The following is a 23,908-nucleotide window of genomic DNA, read 5'->3' as shown; positions in this document are numbered from 1 at the left end:
TATCTGATGAAGGCTGCCCTGACTGAAATGTCACACTTTGAATGCTGTAATAAAAGACTGGTTTCTGTAGCAGGGACTTCTGCCCCTTTCCATTCATCTGTAGCTCTGCCCCTATTGCCTAGCATGACCTTTAATTTCACTTGTAACTCCAGCAGAAATGCTCAGCCAGCAGGGGTTTTCTGGTGGTGGTGAATGAGATGTTTCTGGAAACTTGGCTGCCTTTAGACCATGTCCAGAACAACAATAGCACAGTGTCAAAAACTCCAGGGTCTTCATTTATTTAAGGGAGCCACTGTGTTAGCTCAGTGAGTTGTCACTGTAAAGGGCTCTGTGCATGAAAATCTATGTAGTATGTCAATAAAAGTTTGTTCTGGTCTAACTTAGGCTGCAGCACAGACTACCGTTACCTGGGAATGCAGTGTGTGGGCCAAGCTGTACGAAATGAAAGTCAGTCCATATTAGGTAGAATAGCTAATTGCATGTAGCTTGTAGTACTGTGCTAATTGCATTGTGTTCCTCACCTGGTGTGAGAATAAGTGTAAACACATGCATTCTGAACTCTTTGGCACAGGACATTCTGTTCTGCATGAAACTTTCTTGGCACAGCCCCAGCCCCAGCCCCAAATGTGACATACACTCCATGATTTGGGCACCCAGGTTTATCAACATACACGTAATAGGGGAAATGCAAACATTATTGTTTATTCTTTTTTTTTTTTTTTACCTGTGCCTACACCAAAATAATTTCATGATTGCATGAGGGTTTACTGCCTGCAGGCATGAGAAATTCTTCGCCCAAAACCAACATTTTAATCCAGCATTTCCATAACCTGGACCCAGCTGTTCGCAGCACCGCTAGACAAATGCTCGATATGTCTCCCCATCAGACATGTGAAACCATTTGTGATGGCAGATGCACAGCTTCATGTAAAATTTACACAGACTGCTAGTTTAATTAGAAGTAGGTGTATGAATTTGAACACACAGCATACTGTATGTCCTGATAGTTGAGACTCATCTAAAACGTAAATAATGTGTCATATTTAGACCCTCAACCTGACGATCAGTTCCAAGTCACAAGTACATTTCTGACTGTTTAGCATAAAAGAATCCTGTTTTTACAAAGTCAAAGACATCAATTATTTAGGGAGAATTACCTCCCACAAACAGTGGTCTAATCTTTTATCATGCATGAAATTTTAAATGGGCCCAGTGCTCACATTTTGAACAAAAGCGAGACTTCACATATTTGATCGCACAGATTTTAAAGTTCTTTAAAATAGGTCATTTATTTCAGTGAGCATCATGTTCAGATTGATTTACACATTGTTTTGCATAGTAATGAAAGCTCAGCTGAAAGGTTTGATGCTGAGGGTCACATCAAGTCATTCTGAGGTTAATTTTAGATTAAATCAGTTTTTGAAGTGTCTGTATCTGTATTTATTTGTGTTTATATGCCTTTGGATTAGACTCGGTCATAGAATACAGCTAGAGGCGATGAGAGGTATTGTGGTTGTAGCCAAAAGATCCAGGATAAGAAATTTGAATCTGTCATTTCTAAAAACCTATGCTGTTGCTTTCCTCTGAAGCATCTGTTCAGTCAGACCGTACTGATTCTACCTGAAGAGGTTTAACCCATGTGATATGCTACTTTATATGTGAATTCCAGTTGGAATTGTAAACTCAAATCATTCAACAGAAGCGATTGATTTCTGATGTGATTTTCACTGTATTTTATACATAATCTGTAGTTTATCAGTCTCCATATTTGGATCAGACTTGGAGAACCGATAAGCAATGTAGAGCACTGTAATGATTTTGTACTGGTTCATTCCAAATTTTAATTTAGTCCCAAGTACAGCTGTTGTCATAAGTAAAAGTTAATGACTCATAAAGTGAAAGATCTTGGGGCTAGAGATGCAGTAACAGAATTTTCTGGTCAGTATGCCACTCACTGTATTCAAATTCCAGTACTAGATCAGGCACTTTGGCAAGAAAGCAAAACAATATGAAGAAAAAAGCATCTGCAGAGTAAGTTAACGTTCCAAAAACACATGGTATTACCCAGCGTTTGTAAAACTACATATTATTTGTACTGATGTTTAATGGGTAATTTTGGAAAACTGAAACACACAATTAAGGCTTTGTTATGATTATCTTGTAGCAACTAATGTACTTGTTTAAGGCCAGGGAAAGGTTTGGGTTACAGATAAGGTTATCAATCACAGGTCTACAGCAGGACACACATTTAACCCACCGATCCCCTATGTCACACCTCTAACCCTTACCATCCAGCTCACTGCATGAAGGACACACCTCTTCCTGCATTGACATTGGATGCATGGCACTGGTTCTAAATCATGAAGTGTGAAATCTTTTGTTGTGAATTTAAGTCCAAGGACTGAAGGCTGTAGAAGACAGTATGTCTTACCATCATTTCAGTTGCTACAGTCTTATTTTCACCTGCAACTGTTCTTTAAGTCACACAAGTTAGTCAGTTGTCAGTTTAGGAATTACTAGTAAAATCCAAATACCATATATATGTTGTATAAATTTTATTGCATTTGGGAGATTGATGCTGCATTCAGGGAGACTTTGAGGTTTGGAGATTTACACAGAATGTTGCGCTTTCTCAGAAAGGTATATTTACTCCTGGACCAAGGCCGGGTTACCAAATGGGCAAAGTGGGCAACTGTCCTGAGGCCCGAGAACTGAACTGACATGATAATGGTTCCTGCTTTATAACATAACCTTGAGACTGTCAGCAAGAGATCCCAGGTGTTAAATTTTCAGTTTAAGACCTTTTTTATTTCAGTTTTTTTGTGTATGTTGCAAATGAATGTGTTTAATTATATCACGGCACACAGCAACACATCGGGTAGTAGTCTTGTAAAGAAAAACTGCACAGCACACAGTGTTTGCTATTCCTCACACAGCTATGCACATTTAGAACAGCAGTGCTAAGAAATTTGTTGATGTTTGGGAAGAAAACCTTATTAATAACATGTGCTTACGTAGAGGTGTGAAGACATGCACAGACCTTGACCTTTATATTCCCATAATCATGAAGTGGTTGCTGTTGACCCACCATGACACACACATACACAAGTACATACATGCACACGTTCCATTTTTAGATGGGTTCTCAGAAGACACTGATGGTGGTGTACTGACAACACTTCAGTCCCTCTGCTTCTCTGTAAAATGGATGTTAATCAGCCAGGCCACAGGTACCTCTCCCTCTGTTTGCCCTTGGGAGGTTGGTGTGTGTCTGTGCCTGCGTTTAGGAACAAAAGACAAAGAGTGAGGAGAGTGAGTGGGGGCAAAGAGAGACTCAAAATCATTGTCACAGGGGAGAAGAGATTGTCTCTTTAAAATTCAAGACAAAGGCTGGTTGTAATGCAGAAGTGTGTGTGTTTGTGTCTGAGAGCATGTGTTGCACATCCATTCAGATGTTATGAGATGTCTTTACTAGACTAATGTTAATCATGACGCAGACCAATAAGAGGCAGTTGCATTTGTTATGTAGCCTTATTCCATCTCGCCTTGAGATTGCATCCTCTTAGACACAGTTAGTGTGAGGACACACACACGCACACACACAGGCACACACACACACACACACACACACGCACGCACGCACACGCACGCGCACGCACGCACACACACGCGCACACACACAGAGCAGTCAAGTTACCTCTTCCTCCCATCCATCTTTGGTTTGGTGCAGGTAGAGGTCGAACAAACCTCACTGGGGGTGTATTAAATGGCTGCTGCTTGATTCAGGAACCTGAATGGGTTTGAGGATTTAGCATTTATTCATGTTTGTACAACAGCTTTATTTTGGATCATGTTTCCTGTCACTATACCTCTTCCGAGAGAACACATGGCCGCCTGCTGCATCTGTGTGACCTCACTGGGAGGAATTTTAATCTGATTCAGCGTCAGCTGAGTATTCAGTAATAAGTACCATATCTCTAGTTTGGGTTCACAAACTGATTCAATACGTTTTTTTTTATTAGTGTTATTCGGCAGCACCAATGGAAAGGTAATCTTAATAGGTTTACATTTAAAACTTAAAGGTATTTACCTATATTCCAGGTGAATAAGGTAATTGGATGTATAGAAGAAATGTGATGCAAATAAAAACTGATACTCAGATTGAAGAGGGACTTAATGGGATTCCACTTTTAAATTTAATGACAAATGATGGATGTTAGTTTCATATGACCATGCTTCTGAAACATGGCAGTGCTGTGCTATGTAGTGTGTAAATTGGGTGTTTTATAATAATAACATAGTGGATGCGTTAAGAATTGCCATGTGCGATATACTATTTAAAACTAATTGCACTTGGCTATTGCTTTAACAGTAGTGTAAAGCAATAAAATGTGTTTATGTGTGCATGACCTACAATACCTAATTTTTAAATTGGATTTCTGCTCATTCTGCAACATTGTTCTATGCAATAATTTGTAACAAAACATACATTTTACATAAACATACATAATCCATTTGTTCATATAATAAGGAAATGTTCAAAATAATGTATCTGATGAGTCACACATTAGTTGATACTGAACTTATTGTAACAGTAAAATGTTTACTGATGACACTGTTTTCCACCAAGATATCTGATTTTGCAGTGCACTTCTGCACAACATGTAGTGGTTGTGTTCAGGAGCTGGCAACTCTTGGATATTGCTGGGAAAAGATCATGGTCTGGTCTAAGACCCAAAAATCCACAGTGACTTAAGACCCAAAATGTTCATGTACATTTAACAAAAAACATGATTTTTGCCTACCCAAAGTGCGTTTGGAACCTAAATCTCTCTTCTTTATCTTATTAAATCTTTATTCATTTTGCATACATGGAGCAACGTTATCACTTTGTTTCTGTCCACTTTGTGGATGTTAAGTCACCACCTTCACTTTTTTTTTTAGCTGTCACCGCCTTATACTGGTGGTTAATTTAGGAACAAATGAATTTCCAAAAGAGAAAAAACAGCAAGTGTAGTTTAACCGAGGATTGCAGATTGCAGCAAAGTCTTGTAGCTCCTGAAATTTTCACTCTTTTTTTAAAAAACATTTTTGACAACTACTGTTCTATTTTGCCTAATCATTTATGGATATTACTGTGGGGAGAGGAAATGACTTCCTTTTACTACAATGGAGCAAATCTGGAGTATATCAGCCTATTCAATCTGAGCTGAAGAGGTCTCTCTGTGGATGTAGTGCTGGTGCTAAACTAAAGGCTAGGAGATGGAGATACAAACCTTTCCTACCATCCATCATGATGGTGAATGTCAACACTCTACTCAACAACAATGAGGAGCTGGAGACACTGGTTAAGACCCAGAGAGCATATCGTGACTGTAGCCTGATGTGTTTTACTGAGACCTGGTTAAATCAAAACATTGAAGACTCCTGTGTGGATGTGCCTGACTTCACCCTGGTACGTGCAGACAGAGATGCTGAGGCAAGTGGCAAGACAAAAGATGGAGGACTGACCTTATTTGTACGAAATAAGAGATGGTGTAACCCTGGTCATATTACTGTCAAAGAAAGAATATGTTGTTTGGACATTGAGCTTTTGGCCATTGGCCTCAGACTTTATTATGTTCCCAGGAAGTTCAGTCATATCATCACCATACTTGTTTACATTCAACCAAGACCAGATCAACACTTGATCTGCTGTATGCAAATGTCAAGGAGGCTGTTCTCCCTTACCACCATCTTAGAAGAGATTAAAGCAGCCTAAGGACTACAAAAACAAAATAGAGAACAATCTACAGTACAACAACATCAGAGCGCTTTGGAGAGAAATTAACAACTTCACTGGTTACAAAAAAAGAACAACCAGGCACCAGTGGGTGATGTTGGCAAAGCCAATGAACTCAACAGGTGCGACACTACTGCAAAAGTCCCCGCTTATCCAGCCATGCCCCCTCATTGTTTCTTAATATCTCCTCCCCCATCTCCTCCTCCTCATTCATAATCCTGTGTACATCTTCACCACTGCAGTTGCGCCCTCTCCTTCACCTGGGCACACTCCACCATCTGTCACAGTAACAGGGTGAGGTTGCAGTTACAAAGACTGTGTAATGGGAAGGCTGCTGGTCCAAGTGGTGTATGTCCAAGACAGCTTAAGGACAGTGTGAGCCTCTCCAGAGGATCTTCAACCTGAGTCTACAGTTGGGGAGGGTCCTGGCTCAGTGGAAAACAGCTTGTATTGTTCCGGTACCAAAATTAAGTGACCAGCTGAAGTAAATAACTACAGTCTGTTGGCTCTCCCATCCGATATTATGAAGGTCTTGGAGAGGATGATTCTCTGTCTATTAAGACTCAAGGTTAAACACACAATAGATCCTCTGCAGTTTGCTTACAGAGAACACATTGGTGTGGATGATGCTGCTGCCCTGTACATGCTTCATGTTTTGTCTCATCTGGAAGAACCAGCAAGTTATGTGAGGATTATGTTCTTTGATTTTTTTAAGTGCATTCAATACCATCCAACCAATCATCCTCAGAGACATGCTCAAAGGGATCAAGGTAGACCCCTCCTTTGTTTCCTGGATCACAGTTTACCTGACAGAAAGGCCACAGTTTGTCAGGCTAGGGAACTGCATCTCTGGTAGAGTTTTGATCAACACAGGGTCTCCACAGGGGACTGTTTTGGCTCCATTCCTGTACACACTGTACACAGCAGACTTCACATACAATTTTGAGTGTTGCCACCTTCAGAAGTATTCTGATGATACTGCGTTTGTTGGATGTATCAGGAGTGGACAGGAAGAGGAGTACAGATGTCTGATACAGCCTTCAGTAAATGCACTCACAAAAACTGCCTCCTACTGAACACCTCTAAAACTAAGGACATGGTTGTCAATTTTTGAAGATCTGTACCCCCTCCTTATCCAGTCAACATCTGTGGTGCAGTCCTTGAAGTGGTGCCAGCCTACAAATATCTGGGTGTGCACCTGGACAATAAGTACCGGTCACTTAACACAGATGTACTATATAGACAAGGGCAGAGATGACAGTAAGGGATAAACAGATGAAATAGTTAACTAGAAATTAAGGATAAATGGTTGAAATGGAAAACCATTGTTATAGGTCATATTAGGTATCACACAGATGTGGGCTGTAAGGATTGGTTGTTTAAAAGATAAAGCACAATAGATTTTTTTTTTTTGTTCTCCTGATTCACTACATCAGGATCAAACGAGTGACTGAGGCTGAGAGACAGACAGACTTATAAAGACACAGGCCAGGTCTTACTAACCCAAACACAAAAAACTATCTTTGATCAATCTATCTTATCAGCCATCCTTCAAATCAACAGGTCTCCCCTGTGCTCCTATGGTACTGTGTATTGATACAGCCCGCCAATACAAGCATCAGTGTTTAATCAATAGAGCACTTGCACTCTTTTTCTGACCAACAAGTTTAACCTTGGTTGCAAACTCCCCAATAGCACCTTGCTGGGGAATATGTTAACAGTTTAAACTATTCTGTGCATTATATATTACAGTTTTATGTTAACGGAAACAACAACAGTGCTGCTCATTTGTGGAATATAGTTATAAGTATATAAGTTCTCAGAAGCATTTTAAGCAACATTTGTATTTAACTGGTGTCCTAATGTCAGGGTAATGCCAGTTCGCTCACAATTCAAAAGAATGAAGCCATTGTTAATATTATCAGATTGTGTTTTTCCTGCTATGATAAGTGAAAATATTTAATTATAAAATAACATTTGTCATTTTATACAGATAATATACAGAGAAATTGTGTTAATTAAGAGTATAACCACCACGTTTCTGTGTTTCAAATTTTAAATGTGCTCCCTACTGTAGAGGCCAAAAGTGGTGCTGTTCTGAACCAGGTTAGAAAGGGAGCCAGTGACTTTTTTCACAACTCTAAATGTAATCTGCCTTCCTGAGTTCACTCACCTACCTGAGGGACAAAGCAATTATTCTTCAATTCGATTACTTCCTTTGTCTCCCTTTCTTTCTGTCTCTGAATTGCTGAGTAGATGTTTGCATGCTATTGTTCTTAGATTACAGGCACACAAAAACCTGCAACCTCTATACACAGGTGCTGATTATGTTTATTCATTGTAACATTTATTATTAAATTAATACATCCATCCATCCATCCATCCATCTTCTATACCCGCTTTTCCTGGTTCAGGGTCACGGGGATCTGCTGGAGCCTATCCCAGCTCTCTCTCGGGTGGAAGGCAGGGGTACACCCTGGACAGGTCACCAGTCTGTCGCAGGGCCTAAATTAATACATTTCAAAATTAAAACAAAAAAAAAAAAAGATTTGTATGGGTAACACTAAGTAAGAGAGACTTATAGCCAAATATAACCAAGAATGTGTTTTGGTTCTAAATGAAAAGAATCCGATTAAATGACCCATATAGTTGCAGTGTTTGTTGTCAGTTGAAGCAAACTGACCTCTGCTTACTGTTGATTAGTTTTCTGTAGAAGCTCTCATTTATTTTGATTTTTGTTTATATCTTTAGGATTCCTGTATGTGCATTACATATACATACGTTTCCTGATAATGGAAAGGAAAACCAGACAGAAATAAGTCTTCTTTGCTGTTTGCATGATTAGATTTTGAATTTGAACGGCTGAAAAGGTACAGATTATTGACAATTGTATAATGCTGCCCATAGGTGACTTACATCAAGACAAGGCCTGAAATCAGTGAAGTGTTCCTTTAAGCACAGAAATAAAGCAGCACTAGTCCTCCCACACATACTGCAACAGTGTACACACAAATAATGATGCATAATGTACGTGGAACACACAGGCATAATTATACTGACTTCCGTCCTTGCAGTCATGTGTTGTGGCTGGATTTCACAGCCAAGGCTTTCAGGAACACAGGGATTGGGGGAACATCTGTGCTGCTGAACTGTCTGGTTGCGGGTTTCAAGAATATAGGTCACCACTGCAGTTTATTTCTGTTTCTTCTGATCTCTCTCTCATACACACACACACACGTACTTTACCTATCTTTTCTTGGCTCGTTCCTTTCCGTTAACTCAGTCAATGCAGTGCACACACTGAGCAGACATATAAGGACAGATGGACACATACAGATTCCATAAACAAGCGAGAGTAGAATGAGATGATGGAGAACGGAGCAGAGACTGGGAGCTAAGGTTTAGAGATGGGGTTTTGTTGCTGTGACAACCACATAACTGCCTATCACTGTTGTTTTTTCAAGATGTGCACAAACCATAATGTGCATACTTTCACAAATCGACACTCCCTTCACCTTTGCAAATGTCGCCTCAACCCTTCTATTTCCTTTCTGGCTATTTCCTTTTTGAGTTTTTTCGCATGCAGACAAATACACACACACACACACACACACACACACACACAATTTACATGTGGAATAGCAGAAAAAGAAGCAGGGCATAAGGAAAGAAAGAGGGACTGAGAAAATTGGTAGAGATAAGAGTCTGGAAGACCAGATTTTCAAAATGTTGTCTACTTTAAATGATTACTGCAGGTCTTTGTAACAGTCATTTTAAAGGTATGAGAAGTATCAAATGTTGCGTCAGTCCTGTAGCTGCATGCCAATAAAACCTGTCCTGCAAAGTGTTGACCAATTATTAGGGTCTGGGAGCCTGGCAGTTACTGTGGCAGTTGGTGGCCATGTAGCCATTGATGTGGTCAGTGCCAATATGTCATCACAGCAAAGCAAATAGACTTTGTAAACATAAACCTCTAACTTAGCTGATTGACCAAGTGGAGCAGGAATTGCCAGTTGTATTCAGACAGGCTCTTTACAGGCCAGACTACTGCACTACATCTGATATCTAAGTAAAGTGATATTTATAGAAAAGAAGCCTCATGAAGCCACAATTAATATGTGTGTGTGCCTGGTTGAAATACACAGATTATTTGTTTGGCTGAAAACATATTAAATGTAATCTGATGTAATGTAATCTGTATAATAAATGTATCACTGTAGTCATTTACATCCAGATGTTTTTATGTGCATTTTCAGTTTGTAAATAAAAAATCCTGCGTAGAAACAGAAAATTTGTTTTATTAGCATAATTAGCAGACTTTAACCTTCCTCAAATTAATACATGAAACAAACATTAAGGCCATATTTCTATTGTGGTTGCCTCATTTTTTTTTAAAGTGTTGAGGTTTATTTGTAGAACCCTATTCTCCAGTGGTTTAAGGACACTTGACTGCAAGAAGGTGATCAGCCCATTCCCAAAATAATCTCTGAATGGTTCTTCACTTAATGGGTGTTGAGGGACCAGCATGGCACATGTGTTGCTGTGTTTGTGGTCCAGACCAGGTTATATTCTCTGATCTCTGTCAGGCTGGCTAAGCTCTCTGGAGATGAGGGCACTGAGGGGTTGATTGGGTATTCAGGGACTCTCTTCTTAGCAAACATCCTAATGTAACCCCCTGTGATACAGGATCTCAAAGGCCATGTCATTTTCAAACTGTAGCTCTGCCTTTTATTTTTCTCCGTATAATTATACATTTCTCTCTCCCTCCCACTCCCAGTCCACCTCTCTCCTCCCCATTCGCCGCACCTCCATCTAAGGTCACATTACCTTCCAGTGTGACAAACAAAACAATAGAAATGTTTCTCAGCTTTCTGTTTCTGTAAGCTCTCTTCTCTCTACACCCCCAACATCCATCCTCTCCTCTACCTCTCCATATCTGTGTTGTGTTTTTCTGGTTCTCTTATTCTGTCCTTGCTCCCATGGAAACTGCTGGTCTTTCCGGTAAAATAAGGAGAGTTTGCTGGTGAGGGTTGCGTTAGTTGTAAGTTGTGATGTAATCAAGACAACCGTTTCCAGGGCTGCCGTTTATGGTCATGACAGCGGTAGGCTGCTGACGATCAGACTTCCTCCTGTCTGACCATGGCGCAGAGAGGGTCTCTGAGGTAAATTGTGTGGAGGAAGGCAGAGGAAGGTATACTGCAAATACTGCAACAGCTATGTATGGATTGTTACAGTGAAAAAGTAATGAAGTAGTAAGAACACTAAAATAACCAATACAGTGCCAGTGATCACCATGTCCCAGTAGTACAATTTTAGAATAATGTTCCTCATTGTAAAATTGTAAGGGCTTCAAATATATCATCATATACACTACATAATATCATCAAAATATGCAAAGAATCAGGGGAAATATCTGGGGACATTGGCCATAATGCAATAGTGAATGTGATCTTCACGCCCTCAGTGCATTAAAAACAGGCATGATTCTAAGATGGACATCACTTCATGGGCTCAGGAATTCTTCCAAAAATCACTGTGAACATAGTTCGCTATGCCATCCAAAAACGCAAGTTAAAGCTCTACCATGCAAAGAAGAAGCCATATATGAACATGATTCAGAAACACTGATGTCTGGGCCAAAGCTAATGTAAAATGGTCTGTGGAAAAGTGGAAAAATGTTGTGTGGTTAGATGAATCTAAATTTGACATTCATTTTGGCAACCATGGGTGTCCTCTGGACTAAAAAGGAGAGGGACCTTCTGGTTTGTTTTCAGCGCTCAGTTTAAAAGTCTGCATCTCTTATACTATGGGGGTGCCAATGGAATGGGCAGCTTGCACATCTGGAAAGGCCTCATCAATGCTGAAAGATATGTCCAGATTTTAGAGCAGCATATGCTTCCATCCAGGCAACGTCTTTTTCAAGGAAGACCTTGCATATTTCAGCCAGACAATGCTTAACCACATACAGTATCTATGACATCAGCATGGCTTCGTATTAGAAGAGTCCGGGTGCTGAACTGACCTTCTCCGGTCCAGATCTGTCACCAATTGAAAATATTTGGCGCATCTTCAAATGAAAAATATGACAAAGAAGTCCCTGTCTTTGTCAACTGTTGAGCAGTTAGAATCAAGTATCAGGCAAGAATGGGACAACATTCCTTTCACAAAACTGTGATTCTGTGAAGTTTTTTGTTTCCTCAAAGTGATCCAACATGCTAATATCAGCATTCTACCATACTCAGTCACAATGCTAACATGTGTTACTTGTTAGCTAGTTTGCTCAAAACCAAAAATGTTTTCAGGGTCAAGTATACTCCTTAGTCTTTTGACTAAAGTCGATGACCAACTAACTATCTACAGAGCCACACCCAATAGCATGGCTAGAAATAACCAATCAGAGCTTTGTAGAGGTTAAGGATGCAGAGTCCTACTTCTTGTGCCAGGACCAAAGACAAAATTCCATAATTCAAAAAAGGGTAGGTACAATGGTTATTGTTTGATTGGACAGAACTCATGTCATTTCATAGTTTTCATTTCCTGCCTCCTGTCTCTCCTCAGTGCTAGTCGCTAGCTGCACACAGTGATAAAACCAAAAAATACAAAATTTGGAAGGTGGCTAGGCATTTTGTTTATATAAGATGTCCAGTTCCCCGCAGTTTCAAACAAAACATTCATTAGGGCTGCTATCCAGCTAACTACATAAGCCTATGTAGAATGTTAGCATGAAGGGGCTACATTTCTCTTAGCTTTGCAACCCTGTGTTGTAAAATATATAACCTAAACCTAACTTTCATGGAAACCCATAAGCTGGTTGTGGCAGCTTCTGTTCATCGTGGTATAATCCATGCAGCATCCTGTTATCTTTACTAAACTGTACACGGGCTACTGTGGGTCATAGACAACTAGCCTGGCCAGTCAGACTCACTCCTTTATTCACTCCTTAGCAAAAGAATGTGGTTCTGGAACCCCTGCAATGGGGCGGGCTTTACACTCCACTCGTTCAGATTTAAACACACCTTGCACATATGCACTGACTTGTTCGTAACGTTGCTCAATGCCAATCCCAAATCTTGGCTTTTGCTATTTACTCCGTTCAAACATATGCACACAACTGGTAATAACCAGTAACCAATACTCACAATAACATAATCAATAATAACGTCTCATTCCGTTACAATTTGTTTTCAGTATTGACAGATGCTTGTTAGCAGTCAAGGAAAACTGTAAGATATTAATAAAATGAGACAGTTAACTGAGACAAGCTATTCAAGCTTATGTATATGAATGTGCTTACATTGCACTATTCTAATCAGAGAGCAGAGCTAGACTGTTTATTCTCTGTGATGCAACTGATTACTTGACATGGTATAGCCTATTTTTATACTTACTATTTCGTTGATCAGCCTTTCAATGTGAAATGTGTGACATTCTGTTTTAAAGTGTAGACTGTGTTTGAGGACTGCTGTAGCAATGTTGCTGTGCTGTTCCAGACTGTACACTACTCCACACTGAACCTGACTAATGTGACTTCTGCCCTTAGCTGCAGAGAAATTGAGCAGAGCTGGCCAAGAACCACGAAATGTATTCCTGAACAAACCACAGTTTAATGAGGATTTCTATTGTGCCAGGAGCTTATCTGGTACATTGCATTAACAACCATTTCAATTAATTTGACCCAGTATTTAATTGATAGGATGTGAAGCCAGGCTGAATGACATGGTGTTCCTGCTAAACCCGAAGCAGTTGACAGTTGCTGACAGTGTAAGGAAATATTTATTGTCCTGTTTAACTGTTATTTAACTATTAGGTAACTTTGTTGTTGTTGAGTGTAAAATTGTTGAAGTCATAATTAAGTTAAAGAATGATTTTTATATTAGTAGCTTTTTATTAGTAGTTTTCAACGATCCTCACAATAAAACCAAAAATTAATTGCATCTACTCATCTCAATCCCCAATTAGATTAGTTTATTCATCTGCGCTATAGAAATCCACAGTTGTTTAAACCTGTTAAAAAATGCATTAATGCAACACACAGCTACCATATATGCCTTACTTACAAAACACCAGACCCGCATATTTGTAAAAATGTTGCTCCAAAAACTTCCACCATAATGTTTTAGTAAAGCAAACCTCAACTGTGCTTGCATGAGATCTCTGTGAGCTCTCTGCCCTGTTTACAGTCTGCTGGCTTCTTGTGCTTTTACAGAGATCTCACATGCACAGTTAAGTCCTCCCCTAAGAAACATGTCACTCAGTGCAGTAGTGCTGTCAGTCTCTGGCACAGACAAATAAGCTAATCCAGGTTGGAGACTGGCGCACATTAACTGTGAGAAAAGGCAACTCACTAGTGGTTTTAGTCTTTATGGGGGAAATGCTCTCTTTCAAATTACCTTATCCCTTAAATTCTTAAAAGGAGTAAATGTTACATTACTCCATTCATCACCACCATGATAAGTGTGGATGTCTCACTGGTTGATTCAGCTTTGACGTAAGTATCATCGACGATCATCGATTACCAGTGAGTTGGGTTGTGGTACACCACCTAGATGCCCCTCCACCATCACCTCTACCTTTCAGTGTCTATAGGTTGGAGCCGAATACCTGACAGCGTGCAGCCACCCAAAACACCTCCATCTACTTGGGACTATTGTTAATGCAAGGCAAATGCCACTAGGTAGCAGAGCAATACTGTTGAGTGACATCGTGGCAGGAGTCCGAGAATAACTTCTTCTGGTTTTAGGGAAATATGCCATGTCAGAGGTCAGAGTTCTGCTACAAACCTGGCAGAAAGAATTTAAAAGGAAGCAGCTCAACCAACTGCAATAAAGAGGAGGCTGGCACTGGAACTGGGAGACATTCAAGAGTACTGCAGAGGAAAAAAAAACCCAAATTATTTGCTACTTCCTAGTATCTTTCAAAAACAACTATACTGATATTTAGTACAGATTCTAAACATATATTATCTTAAATGTGCTTCTACTTGTGGTCTCCACTGGTTGTATTTGAATGCTTGTGACCTTAGATGAAAAAAACTAACATAAATAATGATGCAGTAAAGTTTTCTGTTATAGCTGTGGAGGCTTTGTCCCTCTTGTTTTTTTGTTTTGTTTTTTGACTAGCCATGGCTAAACGTTTAAAGAGTCAAAACATTGCCTACTCACTGATTTGATGCTCCACATAAAATCTTTATTCAGGCCAGCTGCAAAGTGTGATGGCAAAAATGTAAGACCAGGCAGTATACAGGTCAAAACAAGGACTGTGTCTAAAGTTGTTCTGTAGTATTAATGGTGTCTTTTCTCTTCTTCTCTCTGATCTTTCTGCCTGACACCACCTTGCTGGAGTGTCTCTGTGTGTTAAATCTCTGCCTTCGGTCTACCATGCCACACAGTTAAACCCCCAGAGTGGCTTTGTTGTGCTTCTGCAGTAGAATCTCTGCCTTCAGCCTGTGTGCCATAGAGCTACATCTCAGCATGGTTTTGTCTGTGTGTGTGTGTGTGTGTGTGTGTGTGTGTGTGTGTGCACCTGCAGCTGAATCAGTTTCCAACTTCCCTGCCAATTAGCTAAAAACCTTGAGTGTCTTCGGTTCTGGCTTTCCCTGAATTAGAGCAAAAAATTTGCAAAGGCATCTTGAGCATGTGGAGGAGACTGCCGCTCACATACACTGACTTGAGTGACGTGACACTGAGCATTTGCTGGTGTGATATTTTCTTATAGTTCTTGCACTTTGAAAATATCAATGCATTTATAAAAATGTAGTTGTGCTTTTGATTGAATCTTATCGTAGTATCATGCACTGTGTTTTGGAGGACGTATTGCATTGTTGTACTTTGAATGTAGAGATACCATATGTCTTTTAAGGGTTAACTTGAACTGGACTTGATTATGTCTGGTCTCAAGAATTTCACCCATCCATATGGCATTATGTATTACCGTGTTTTCTGTTATAATTATAAGTTGCATATTTGGGGCAGCATGAAGGCTTAGTAGTAAGCCCTGTGGCTTTACAGCAAGAAGGGCCAGGGACCTTTCTGTCTGGAGTTTGCATGTTATCCCTGTGCCTGCATGGGATTTCTCTAGGAAAGTATGAAGCATGAAAAGGAAGTATGAAAATCTTTATAACACATCTTGTAAGGCATATAAAGATACAAATGGCTAATAATTCATGGAAAGAGGTAGCCTGAATGTTGTGTACGGAGGAGAGCGTCTGTCGTAAAACATGGTGATGTCCAATTATCCACTGTATTGTAGTTTGTGTCAAATCCCACAATGCTTAGCGCACATCACGTGTGCTGCATTAGGAGAGACTTTCCAGGAGTTTGGCAGTTGAGTTTCTTGTGGAGTATGAAATGTCCTGGCCAGAACTAAGTTGCATTCAGTCAACCTGAGATGACACGTTGCTTCACCATACCCCTGAAATTGGCAGAGTTGTTACTTGATGAATGAATTTCATAATGCACTTCTGCTTGTAGTTATACTTAGCCTACGCTCTTCATAGGCCCATTTAGACTATAATTAGTATAATTAGTAATACAACATATACACCAAAGCGACTTGTATATGTTTTTTTTTCTGTTCAACAAGGCGGTTTTTGCCAAAAGCGACTGGTGTGACTTAAAGTCTGCAAAATACAGTACATCTTCACATTTATCAATCTTTTATAACATCGCCTGCCTGAGAATGTTATCAGGATCAGGAGTCCCAGCAAGTGATGGCAAATTTAACAAGAATAAAAGTTTTTTCAGACAGAAAGTGCAGTCCATGCAAACAGACTGCACAGTATCAACTGAAAAGATGTTAGCTATAGCCTATGTGTGTTTAGCTCATCCTGTTATTGATTGTAACTGTACATCTATTGTCACCCTCTCAACTCTTTCTGTGCAGTCACTGGCTCCATTAAGAAAACTGGGTACAGTGCTACCACTCAGCTTTGCTGCCGCTTTCTCCCAGTGAATACTTCTGGTACTGCAAAAAAAAAAAAATCCATGTAATCCAAAATCCACTTACCAATAAGGAACAGTCGTTTGTAAAACTGTTGAGAAGACATGTAGAACTGTAAACAAGGCTAGATCATTCCTGTCTGTTAATGAAAGTTTAATAAGTGAAGTTTTTATATTTTGTATTTTTTATATTTTTCCAGGAGTGTAGACATTTGACCTGAATCTGAAAAAGTTTTATACTTTTACCTGACCTGTGCCTCAGATTTATTGCAGATATTTACAGAGAGTTCCTTGGACCCCCTATCCAGATTTTTGCAGTTCTTTTTGTTCTTTTTGTCCCAGGTGGGCCCCAATTATGATCTACACACATCTCAATAAAATTTGAATGCAGCAGATCACAATTTGTAGTTCCCTGTCAAAGGGTCTGAATAGATTCATCCACCCATCATCTATACTGCTTATCTTTCTCAGGGCTGACACAAAGAGACTGGTTGCTTTTGTAATTGAAAGACTTCAGTTTTGGATTTTTAATACATCTGCAGACATTTCTAAATGCATTTTTTTCAGTTTTGTCATTATGAATTGCTGAGAAATTGCCAAAACAAAGTGTGAATCATTTCTGAAGACATTGTAGTCTATATGCTGTAGTTACTAGAACTGAACTGTTTTTTTTTCTCTATAGTTTTGTAAATAGTTTTTGTCATTTTAATTTGTGCAAAATAAAATAGACATAAAGATAAAGGTTATCTGCAAAATTAAGGCTACTTTAAATTGAAAAATATAGCTTATATGAGGTGAAATGACAATCGTAGCCAAGAAGAAAAGTTACACTTGTATTAGGTAAACATATTAAAATCATGTTTATTTGGAAAGTTGTAGGAGGCTTGTGCTAAGTTGTGTTTGTTTCCCCTTTATTTCCCTGAATTTCTCCAATCAAGAAGGTGTGTGTAAAGTTAACAGGACCCACAGAGCCACAAAACCACATTTATGGGAAATATGCAAAGTCTCACATCTTATTTTCTTCGCTTTTGGTTCGCCCTTTTTCTACCTTCCTTCTTATCACACTATTCAGTGTTTCACCATGTCTCGCTCTTCTACTGTTCCATTTCCATGTGGTTCTGTGATTCAGTTTTGCTCCCTGTTTTGCTTTCCTCTTAGTATCTTTGTTTTTCTTTCTTCTATATTGCTCCCTAATGTCCCCTCTTTTATTAGTGTCCCTCAAATTTCTGTTTCACCTCCTTTTCTCTGTATTACTGTCCCCTCTCTTTCCCTCCCTCTGTCCTCTCCTTCTCGTCACTTCTGCATCATAAAGTATACAGCTGGATGATTCATTCCTCCTGCTGCCCCCGGACTGTTGTGATCCTTATTTTACTGCACAGTTAAACCGGACTCCCCTTTTCCTCCTCCGGTGTCTGTCTGTCTTCTGCAGCTATTGACATTTATTATCCAAAGCATCTACTGTTAATAAAGATAAGCACCAGGGCTGGAAATAATAACTAAGCTTACATCTGCTCAGTAATTATTGTTCTGTAGATATTTTATGTGAGGTTTGAATACAGGCAGGATTTTACAATGCTATTGATTGGATCTGGGAGAGTTGTTTGTACAGCCATTATCCTCTCAGGCACTGGTTTGATTTAAACTCTTGATGACTGTGGTTATCTAGAGTTCAGTTGTCCTCTTCTGGACATTATTCATCAGTTTGAAATGGACTGATTCATGTTTTTTAATCATATTTTCTGCTGCAGCGTTGCTACATCTCACAGTCATTCAGTGCTTATGAGTGCCTTTACTAAAGACTGGTTGAGGTGTTGACTGATAATACACAATCTGGCAATACAAGACTTAATGAATGAGTCAATGTTTGCTGGCTGATATCTTTCTGATTTAAAAAAACATCAACAGTAATGGATGTTGCTGCAGGCTTCAGGTAGTTCACTTTTTCAGCAGTTTTAGCTTATTTACTCTGGTTGAAAAAGTAACTAATGGTAGTCCACGGGACAGTCTGCACTTTCATTTAGATTTTCCACTGAGACAATGTGCTTTATATCACCATGCTTGTCATGTGACACAGCGTGATGTGTGACACCAGTTAAAGAGTTAAGAGGTAAAGTTCCAACAACACTTGAACGGGAGCTGCCTAAGGTGACCGGCTGGCAGCAGCCAACACACTGTGAAGACACAGACATGCAGGTAACCAGGAGCCGCTCTGGACCAACACTGGTTTAATGCACTCCATTGCTTGGTGCTGTTCTGTTCTGTATGGGCAACATGCAAGACAATATGCAATAGAGTTTTCACTCTACTCTACCTATTATTTAAAACAGCAGTCTAGGTGTTTTATGTTGTATTTTTTTTTTATGTCTAAAATATTTATTGATTTTTGAATCTAATTGTACTTGGTTTACATGACCATGTCACTGCTGACAGTCTGATAATGAAATAGTTGTCTGCTTCATCTTCATACTGTAACATCAAAACCGTCCGGGTATGATTCACAAATTCATGTGGATTTGTAAGTTCTGACACAGACTTCTTTTGGAATACCACTTTAAAATGTAATATCACATCAATATGTTGATTGCAACAGTGAAAAATATAACCAGTGGATCTGCCCTATGTGTGGCATGATGGTGCACAACTTCACTCCAGTCAGAGACTGCAGATGGAACAGGTACATGCTGCCTTCAGATGGCCGTACAGGGCTCAGCAGAGTAAAGGAAAGGCTGTCAGTGCACACCAACTAACTGTCGTGGATTATGTAGGTGATAAAAATCACTTATTAATCTTAATTCTGTCTTGCTGGCATTTAATGCCAAATACATCCTGCAGACAATCACGTGTCTGCATGATTAAGTCAGATTGCTGGCAAATGTAAAATAAAAGTAAAAAGATAAAAGCAATGTTAGGGGTGGTATAAGTTTAAGGAAGTCTATATGAATCTTGAATTTGCCTTTGCAAATTAGTAAAGTGTATCTTAATTTTCTTATCATATGTGGATGTGACAGATATACAAAGTTGTGCTGAACAGCTGACCTTCTCTGGTGGACAGTGCTACTCACACTCACACACATTCTTGTTACCAGGATTGCACTGCACAGCTGGACTGCAATCACCTCCCCATATACCATGCCTCTTCTCCTACTGGGTCACCCAAGCATCACCTATAGTATATAGCAAACTGCCCCTTTTGAGGAAATAAACTCTTTGCACCAGAGAAAAATACCTGTCCACCTCCATCACAAAAACAGTCCAGTATACCCATGGGGAAAGTGGGGTAATCATGTTTAGTTGGATACCTTGAAGATGTTCACACAGTCCGCCCTCGTATACATTTTTCTGCCATCGTCCTTGTTTTCTTTTGCCAGCATAATGGAAGGCACAGTTACAAAAGAACATTTGTTGAAACAAATTGCTGCAATTGTTGCTTTCTGTTGGCAGCAGATACATCAGAAAACAACTGTCCAGTCAGAGAAGATTACAGTATGTAACTCCCAGAACTACAGATTGATGAGAAGCCAGATACTGCCAAATACTTTGTACACAAGTGTGTGAATGCACTGTTAGACCTTTTTTGTTCCCTGTCGTGGCTTGTACTGAGAGCTCTTAATTTTCTGCGCTCAGATAATTTCACTTCATCTGAGAATACAGGCACATTGAAAGTAACCGCAAATATTTTTTTTAACCAATGATTCAACTTGGGTGAGCAGATTATTGGCTCCAGAGCTCTGTATACTTGACTCATCCAAAGTAAGAACAGTGACCTTTAAGTAGTTAAAAGTTGTTAATTAAGGTTATTATTGAAGAACAAGCCCTGATGAGGTGACTGAAGTCCAAAAATCAATAACAAGTTTAAATATAGCTCAGTTTATCCTTTGAAACAGGATAAGCAATACATGTCTGTAGAATAATTAGTGAATGTCTTGCAGGACTAAGAGCAGTATGGGTTGGCATTGGATAGGACAAATGTTCCAAAGTAACTAGCACTGGCAAGTAACAAAGACCAAACAGTCAGCACCTCTTATTCAAAGTCAAGTAGAGTCAAATATTTCTTTTAGTGAGTGTAGTGACACCACATGTTTAATGGATAGGGTGGAAAATGACATCTTTGCACTTTTCATGAGCAGCGTCAGTAAACCCGGCGTGAGTGAGATCAAAATCTAAAGGTCTGAAGTGGATCGACAGTAAAACGGTTACCAGTAACTAAACTATTTCAGCAACTGCTACCACACTGTTATTGGCTATTACGTTCTCTAGATGAAGACTTTATTGTCCTCAGGGATAATTGTGGAATAATACACATTTATGTAGGTGTAGCCACACTGCTCCCCTGTCAGCTGTGGTCCAGGAGAAAGATAAAGCCACATTCAGCTGAATTTAAACTAAATTAAGTACAAATAAAATAAACGTCTTCTATTTCCAAGTACTCTCGCTGTCTGGTCTATTCTAGCTCCTCATCTCAACTCCTACCAGACATCGGTTACTGTCTGTTCCTTACCTCACATCTTGGCACATCAACCTCAACAAGCAGGCTACATAATATTTGTTAGGAAGAACATTGTTCCCTTCTGTTAAAAGGCAGTTCAAGTGCTGGTTTTTGACTGGTTAACTATTTACACTCTCCTACAATCAGAGGATATTCTCACCAAATTGCAAGAGGGATATTTGAAAACACAGCTTTATGTAGAAATCATCCTGGCACTGGTTGTTTTCTGATAGAACTTCTGTTAACAAGGATTAAAAGGGAAGAGGGGAACGGGAGCTTATCTTTTAACCTCCCATATTCTATTTTAGTAACAGGACAGGTGAAGCAACACTATAATCACACTGTTTTAATTTTGTGTCTTCCTTGCTATAAATAGATTTACCCTGCTCTTTGGGCAGTTTTTACCATTTAGGTTTGAAGTATAAATGTTTAAGTAGGTGAAAGCGTTGCTCCTAACATTGAATTCAAGTACATAAAGCATAAACTTTTGAATCTGTCAAGACATTCAATGTGTTTACATGCTGTGAAGTAATAAGATTCTCCATTATGTGGGCAATTGAAGAACATACAGCGTAACCTGATTGCTGTAGATGTGCATATACATGCAGCAGGTCAGTAATTAGATTTCTCCCCTGTCTCTAACCTTATTGTAAAAGCACGGCTTTCTGATTAAAGCTGTAGTGAATAGTGCTGTTTTTTTTTGCTTTGTTGTGTATGGGTTAGGGTTAGGAGCAGTCTGACAGATAGAGCTTCCCCTCACAGTGTGAATATGTCTGAATTTACCAGTGAAATGAATGGCATGGAGACAGACATATTTAGACATCAAGAGGCTGCTTTGTGTTAGACTTCAGATTATTAGAATTATTTTAAATACAAAGATACATTGCTCTGTTTAATAATCTCTGTTTTAACGATCAAGCCACTATACTGTTAATTTCCCTGTCAGCATACATCAGGTCTGTTTATTTTCATGTGCTCCTGGAAAAGGTCCTGTTCAAGACGTGTTCCAAAACATGTTGAGTCTAGCTTAACAGAAGCAGTGGGGTACACGACTCACCCAGCTACAGTACAAGTAACTGCTTACGACTTCATGTTTCTTGATCAAAAACAGCTGGGTGCACTGACTGCAGGTAGCACCCGAAAAGCCTTGCACTTTATAGTGCAGTTGCAAAGTTGAAGCAGTGTTGTAGCAGCTGAATGAGTTTTTTGAAAGGTGTATTTTCATTTTCTCTTGAACACACATTCTGGACATACTGTATACAGTATTTGTCCTTGACATTTAATTGATATCTGTCTTCCCTGTCTGACTTCGATAGAACAGCCAATACAAATTGTAATGCCAAATGTGTAAAAACAAACATGGCAGCTCATAAATGAGGCAGTGGAATCAGAAGTACCAATCTGTGCAAACACTTCATACCCAGTGTAGCTGCGCTGTTTGACTATAGCTCCACTGCCTATGACAGACAGTTTGTGGCATTGCCCAGACACAAGTGTCACTGTTAGACTTGAGATCTTCATCAGCAGACAGTAGTTATTTGGGAGCTGCGTCAGGGTCTTGGGCTGGGCCAGGCTGCCAAGCGATGAAATATGCATTAAGTTGCGTGACCTTGCCTCAGAAGTGTGTGCAGGAGTGTGTGTGTTGTCTGTGCAGGGGCTGACTGGAAAAATTATCCATAGGCATTTAATAGATCTTCAGCACAGTGTGTGACGGCTCTATTTATTAGCCTTTTTTACAATTGTTATTGAATACTAAAGCAAGATGTATGTGGGTGCATGCGTGCATATGTTCATGTAGGCATTGCTTGTGTTTATTGGTGTATTTACCTCACGGATAGGTAGATTGAAGGACAGATGCACTGTGGGTTGGAATTATAGAATACATTTTATTGTACTGTTTCAAAAAATGCAGTTAGTGTGTTGGGATTCATTTCTAAATTTGGGTTGAACAAATTGTAAGAGTCCCTTGCCATGTCCTACTGAACAGAGAAATCCAGCCATTCTCCATAAAAGCTGAAGTCATCCAGTCTGTCCATTGCTTGATAAAAATGCTGCTGCTCCCTGACACAAAGTTGATCATTATTTTTTCTCTTGGCAGAGGTCCAGAAACAGATTAAATGAAATAAAGATATTTCACCCAAAGCTTCCCCAATTTCCATTAAACAGTGGTTCTCCTAAAACCTTCATACCTTGAAATGTATAGATGTATCATGGAAATTGCCCAACTTTTGTAATGTAGTTTTCACACTTGTAACATACAAGTTACACATGTGAAAAGTACTATAGTAGTACTATATATATATATATATATATTTTTTTTTTTTTTATGAAAAGTCATCTGTAGTTAAAGGTGACCAGTGAGGAATGGCTGCTGGTCCACCTAACACAAACCATGATTTATTAGGATGCTATCAGCCCAGTGATGAGCCAGCTGCAGGAAAATCCAAACTGGAAGCCTAACAACAAATTTTGCATTTGAGTCATTAGCCGGCTTTGATCCGCACCACTCGCTGAATGTTAATTATTGTATCACATCATAGCGCTGCTTTTCTGTGCAACTTGGATTCACTGATGGTTTTCATCACAAAAACATCACAGAGGCTCCCCGAAAACAGGGCAACACAAGATTTAGTTTGGTTGAAGTGTGTGCTCTTGTTGTATGAAAGGAAATATATGCAGCACCTGCAGCCACTATAAAAGACA

At 39.4% G+C, this 23,908-nt stretch overlaps 1 protein-coding gene across 1 annotated transcript in view; it reads left to right on the top strand.

Annotated features, from left to right (window-relative positions):
- znrf1 (zinc and ring finger 1) overlaps positions 1–23,908 on the top strand; it is a 46,851-nt gene that overhangs the window by 2,843 nt on the left and 20,100 nt on the right. The window lies entirely within an intron of this gene.

This window comes from Mastacembelus armatus, chromosome 6 (genome assembly GCF_900324485.2).
Source record: "Mastacembelus armatus chromosome 6, fMasArm1.2, whole genome shotgun sequence".
Lineage (NCBI taxonomy): Eukaryota > Metazoa > Chordata > Actinopteri > Synbranchiformes > Mastacembelidae > Mastacembelus > Mastacembelus armatus.
Note: the sequence above shows the minus strand (reverse complement) of the source record. Positions and strands in the feature narration are given on the sequence as shown.